Genomic DNA, 6,764 nt, shown 5'->3' with positions numbered 1-6,764 from the left:
TAACTCCAATAAATGATGATGATGATGATGATGATGTTCCTTCTGAAAGAGGAGCTCCCTATAATGTTCTGTAACAGAGATGGCCGTCATCAACCTTGGCCAGGATAGTGGAAGTTTTGATTCTGAACATCTGGAGGGCACCACATTGGCTACTCCTGTAGACCCTGTGAAGAGCATTGGGCTTGCTCATTAGTTAGCTTTTTTGTGACATTACAACAAAAGAACACAACGTGGCCCATGTTTGCACTAGCTCCTTCCCAACATGGAGCTGAGAAACTGTCTATAAAAACAGCCCATGTTGGGAGGGTAGGGGACGTCAAGGAAATCTGTGAAATGGTTGTGAAGATGATTCTTCTGGCATTAATAAGAGAAAAATAACAAGCCATTGTCCTTTCCTATAACTGGACTCTGCCTTATGGAGTGATAAATATGGCAGAAAATGAGACTGTCTTGATTACTCTTCAAGCATAAAATAAGGGCTCTTACTAGCAAATCCAGAGGTTTCCTAAGAAATTGGTTAGCCTTTGTGATCCTTCCATTTCTGATGTTATTGGGTAGTCTAGGGCTGCTTAAGCCTAATCATTTTTTTGACAAGGTAAAATACCACTATTACCGTTGAACATTTTCTTGGCAGAGGAATCTATTTCACAAATTAGGTTCTTGATCATGTTGGCTGGTCAGCAATGTCACGCACCATCCTCTGTCAAGAGAATGTGTGTGTGCATGCAATATCAAAAAAGGAGCAATGCAAAAAACAAAAACAACCCCAACAATTCTGTTTAATTGTTTTAGTGCTATGCTTTTCCCTTAACCTCACGTCATTTTAGTTAATGCGTTGAGGTTTGAGTGAACGTCTAAAGATTTTCTGCCTTCTTTCTAATATGCCCCCCATGGAGCAATTACTGTATTTTTCACTCCATAAGACACACTATTTCCCTCCTAAAAAGTAAGGGGAAATATCTGTGCGTCTTGTGGAGTGAATGGGGGTCCCTGGAGCCGAATTGCCTAGGGGCCAAAAGCAGATAGTGCTTTTCTTTTTTACAAAGAGAAAAGGGGGTGTTGAAAGGACCCGCTCAGCAGCTGATCAGCAAGAGATCGGGAGAGAGATAAGAGTCCCTGGCTCCCTTTTGCCCTGCCCCCTTGCCCAGGCCTCCTTTGTTGAATGTGCTGCAGAGGGAGGTTGTTTGTTTCCCCAGCGACATGTGACTGGCTGATTAGATTATCTGTCTGGAAACTGTAGAAACGGCTCACTTTCCTTAAGAAGCTGCAGAAATGTGAGTAGAACCCCATAAAAACGGGGCTTTTCCTCTTTGCTTTTCCCCCTTTGCAAAAAAGCTGCACAAATCTGAGCTGATCTTCAAAAAAAGGGCTTTTTCCTTTGCAAAAAAAGCTGCAAAACTTTGAGCTGATCCTCAAAAAGGGGGCTTTTCCTTTTGCAAAAAAGCTGCAAAACTTTGAGCTGATCCTCAAAAAAACAGGGCTTTTAGAGGAGGAAAACCAGAAAAATATTTTTTTTCTTGTTTCCTCCTCTAAAAACAAGGTGCGCCCTATGGTCTGGTGCGCCCTATGGAGCGAAAAATGCGGTATCATTAGAGGCAAAAACTCGCATTGATGTCAATGGCAGTTCCCCATCCCAATGCTAATTGTTGCGTGTGTGTTCTGAGGGAGGCTTTTAATGCCTTGCTTCAGAAAGGATTATTGTAGACTTGGAAAAGGTTCAGAAAAAAGACCAATTCTTTGTAGTAAGAATTTCAGAAATAGACTGGAAAGAGAAGTTGCTGAATTGCAACTCATTACCAAACTTAAAACCATGGAGAGACCTGGTCTGAACAAAGACATTGGATTCTTATCTCATTATACACGACAAAGCTATCTTTAGCCATCTCACCCCTTGCTTTTTCCTGTAAGACCAATTGCAATCGTTAACAGTTGTCAACAGGTTTTCCACACCTATCAGCCGATCACCCATTCCCACCACCCTTCTGAGTAATACCCCTCCCCACTCTCTCACTATATATAAGGGTCTGGTGACTTCTGTTTCAGTGTATCTGAAGAAGTGTGCATGCGCACGAAAGCTCATCCCAAGAACAAACTTAGTTGGTCTCTAAGGTGCTACTGGAAGGATTATTTTTATTTTTTATTTTGCTTTGACTATGGCAAACCAACACGGCTACCTACCCGTAACCAGGCTAGAAAAGTTCCCTACCCCTATTCTACAGCTTGTTTCATGAGGGTTAAACAACCTGTCGAGAATCAATTTCATGGTTTTTCTAAGGAGGCCCAGCCCTACCATTAGGCAGAGTGAAATGGCAGCCTCAGGAAGCACATAGTTGTTTATTATTATTTTTACTCCTAGGGGGATGTGTTTCTTGGGATTTTCTGCCTCAGATACCAAAATACATTGACCGGTCTTGAGTACTAAGCAATCTGCCTATGGGAAGGTGCCAATTGGGGAAGCCTGGGAAGTTTCCTTAAGCATCTGATAACACGTAAATCGAGAGAATACTCGGTGGATCTCTCTCCTGAGAGGAATCCTGACAGAGAGGGTTTTTTGTTTTATTTTTTGGATTGAATACTTCAACTCCCTCCTTTTTTCTGACTATGATTAAATATTCAAGGGGTATGGGAAATTCTACCATTAAAGAAGCTGATGGATGTGCAAATTTTTTTCCATAATCTGACATTTTGCCAACTTTTTAAATGTTGCGTCTAAAATTCTGTCTCTGTGCTTGCCATATGAGGCCAGGCACTGTAAACTGACATCAGTGTGGGGCTTGGAGAAATATAAATATATTAAGGAGTGGGTGGACATAGCAGACGACACAGTGATTCTCCAAGCAGCTCTCTTTATTCTCAGGCTGGAACAGAACTCAACTGAAGGGCCCAGCCAGCCTGCTTATATAGTACTCAGTAACATGCAACAGTAACGACTCTCTCTCTAGCTACCCAATCCGTGAACGGCACTCTCAATCCTTCATTTGCATGTTGTGGACCTGAGTGAGAACTGCAGCCACGGTGGGCAGAGTGAAACTATATACACAACACCCCTAGTGGCCTAGGGTGAGAAGTTCAATACATAACAAAATAGGCATAGACTATTTTTATTATTAACAGTTCCATCAGAGCTGGCCCAACCACGAGGCAAAGTGAGGTGAACTGCCACAGGTGCTAAGCCCCCCTGGCCTCAGGACAGAGCTGTTAGGGAATCATTCTGCAAAGAAACAATTAGAAAGTTTCTAGAAGGTTCCAGAGTTTTTCCTTTAAGTTTGGGAGTGGCACTCTGAGCTTAATTAGGGTCAGCTGGAAGTGCTAATAAAAAGAAGACCACTCGGCTTCGTTTTTGCAGACGCCTGATAGCAAGCGTCTGACTGAAGCTCTGCTAAACAGTTTAGAAAGAGGTTTACCTAACCACCGGTATTAGCGCAGCGAAAGTGTGTGGACGGTAACCTCTAATATGAGCAACAAGATCTCTCTCCTGGGCCCCTTAATCTGTTTGCCATGGAGGATGCTATCCTGTCGCAACTCTTGATGTACGATTCAACTCCCACTTCAGTCAACTTCTGTACATGGCAGCCATCTTGTCTTTCATCTTAGGGCGCAAAATGTCTTGGGCAGGCCCCGAGCTCCAGCAACGTACATGGTGGTCAAAAAGGATTGGGAGTGAGGTCGGTTGATGCCTGAATCAACCGAAGGGGAGATGTTCTGTTCAGTTCCTGGCTGGGCCTCTCCTGCATTAAACCCTCTTCCCCCAAATAGGCCCGCATGCGGTTGGATGCCAGAATTGGACACATCCACCCCCTTCTGTTCTAAACAGGAGATGTGTAAAGTACTTCTTTCTGTGAGCGATTGTGGTGGTAGCTGATGTAGGCGCCTATGCCCCCCATTGATAGGAATAGCTTATGGGGAAGGGGCATGCCCACAGCATTTTGTTTTTCTGTTTCTTTTTCAGCTCTTTTAGGTATGGTGGCCATTTTGTCACACCCCATGGCAGCCATTTTGTGACTGGCACCCACAACCCTTTCTCAAAATGCGCCCACTGGCTCAAAAAGTTTGGGGACCCCTGATATATAGCCTCAGTGACAACTGCAGCAAGTCGAGGAGAGATGCGTACGTCGAAAAATTGGTCACAACCCTTCTGCGAATAATTACAATGTCCTTTCAGATACGCGTTTCCTTTTCTACAGGTTGTGGAGTTCACCACAGAGACACACGATGAATAAACAAGAACTTGTCTTTCCCTGTAATGTCAGAAGAGGCCCTGAGCCAAATAGTTTTTTGGGGGTGTGATAGATGAAATCTCACAGGCCTTAAGGAAAGCAATGAAGTGGGCAAGCGTTTTTTTCTCTCTTCTTCTTGTTCCGTGCAACTCATCTTCTTGACAATGACAACAAAGAAAACACTTGTTCGTCTCTCTCCAGCCCCAAATTTTCTAAACGCAAAGCACTCCAGAGCTAAGTCATTGCAAGTGTTTGCATTCAGCAATGAACAAAGCCCGGCTCCTTCAAGAGATGTGGCTGCGTCGTAAACAACTTGGCCACTCCGTGCGTGACTTCGCCGCTCATCTTTCCTTCTCCTTGTTCCCATCAGGGAAGTAGCATCTCCACCCTGAACTTTTATTTTCTAGTCTGAATGACATTAAACTTACTTTAGTTGAAGAGTTTTCTCTCTGTAACGTGACTCTACTTTCTAGGAAGACCTTTCAGTCAGAAAGCACAGGAGAAAAGCTATGGGGTCCGGGCTGAGTAAAATATATTATCTTTCAATATTTCCTGTGCTATTTTGCTTTACTAGGCATTAGAATGGACAAGCAGACTTTCTTCTAAATGGAATTGAGGGTGATGGCAGGTACGTACTTTTGGGCGGTGCCGGCCTTGGAATGGAGGGACGGTGACTGCGGTCGCACCATGCATGAAAAGCACCGTTATACCACTTTAACAACCATGGCTTCCCCCAGCGAATCCTGGGAACGGTTATTTTTAAAGGGTGTTGGGACCCTGTTACTAGTTCAAACTGATAGCTGCAGGAAGCAATTGGGTAAGAGAGGAAGGCTGGAAGATGTCCACTGTTTCTTTGCAAAGGAGGAAAATAGGGAGAGACCCAGGACACAGAACCAGAACCACACAGTATTTCTCTCCAAGCTGGAACGTGTCCAGAGGAGGGCAACCAAAATGGTCAAAGGCCTGGAAACAATGCCTTATGAGGAACGGCTTAGGGAGCTGGGTATGTTTAGCCTGGAGAAGAGAAGGTTAAGGGGTGATATGATAGCCATGTTCAAATATATCAAAGGATGTCGTATAGAGGAGGGTGAAAAGGTTGTTTTCTGCTGCTCCAGAGAAGCGGACAGGGGGCAATGGATTCAAACTACAATAAAGAAGATTCCACCTAAACATTAGGAAGAACTTCCTGACAGTAAGAGCTGTTCGACCGTGGAATTTGCTGCCAAGGAGTGTGGTGGAGTCTCCTCCTTTGGAGGTCTTTAAGCGGAGGCTTGACAGCCATCTGTCAGGAATGCTTTGATGGTGTTTCCTGCTTGGCAGGGGGTTGGACTGGATGGCCCTTGTGGTCTCTTCCAACTCTATGATTCTATGATTCTCTCAGCCGAGAAGCAATTGTGGCAGCAGAGATCCCCCCCCCCCTTCTGATCCAAAGTAAGACACTGTTCAGTTCAGTTAGATGTTAAGCATGCATGGTATATTTGCAAGGGAAGAGGGAGGAAAGAAAAGGAGAGCCACTTGACAACTCCCCTTATGACCTCTCATTGGCCACACTCCTGTGACCTCAGTGCAGCCACACCAAGTTACCGCAGTTTTCCATGTATAAGCCGATTTTTTAAAATTATAAAATAATCTTTAAATTTTTGGGTCATCTTATACACGGATAGTGCGGGGGGGGGGGCGATTGATTGCAGCTGTGAACAGTAGGTTGCCAGCGGCGATTGGACGGGCGATTGGTGGCTGCGGCAAAGGCTGTTGTCGATTGGCTGTCGCTGTGGCAATTGTGCAGACGATTTTTGGCAACTCCCCCAAAAAAAGCTCAACAACCCCCATTTTCTAAATTTGTAGTCCCCCAAAATAGGGGTCATCTTATACACGGTACATGTTGAGAACATTTATAAATAGATGGCAGCAAAGAAACAGTAAGGTGAAAGTAGGATAAAAAGAAAATGTTCCAATTTCTGATGGCTCAGTGGGTTAGAGCATGGCGCTGATTACACCAGGGTTGCAGGTTTGATCCCCCTATGGGACAGCTGCATATTCCTGCATTGTAGGGGGTTGGACTAGATGATCCTCAGGGTCCTTTCCAACTCTACGAATCTGTGATTCTAATCTGCCTCCTTGTTTCTTTCCTCCTAAGTCCTTAAGAGACTGGCTGCTGGATCAGAGCAACGGCACACATAGACCAGCATCCAGTTATCATATTGGCCAACTGGATGCCTAAGGGAACCTGCAAGCAGGAACCGAGAACAAGAGCACTCTCCCCATTGTGAATACCAAGGTGGTATTCAGCAGCATTGCTTCCTCCAGTGATGGAGGGAGAATGCAGCCATCTTGGCTAGTAGCACCGATAGTCTTCTCTTCCACAAACTGGCCTAATCCTTCGACATGCACCCCAGATTGGCTCAAAGGCACCAGGAAACCCCCAAACAGCATATAGGGGAAGAGTGGGGATATTGTTCCATCTGGAAAGCTCCAGTGCTTCTGCAGATGGTGTGTTCACCATAGTGCAACATGGATTTCCATCCTCAGAGGATCAACCACCAGAGG

This window comes from Lacerta agilis, chromosome 1 (assembly GCF_009819535.1).
Source record: "Lacerta agilis isolate rLacAgi1 chromosome 1, rLacAgi1.pri, whole genome shotgun sequence".
NCBI classification, from domain to species: domain Eukaryota; kingdom Metazoa; phylum Chordata; class Lepidosauria; order Squamata; family Lacertidae; genus Lacerta; species Lacerta agilis.
This window is presented reverse-complemented; position numbering follows the sequence as displayed.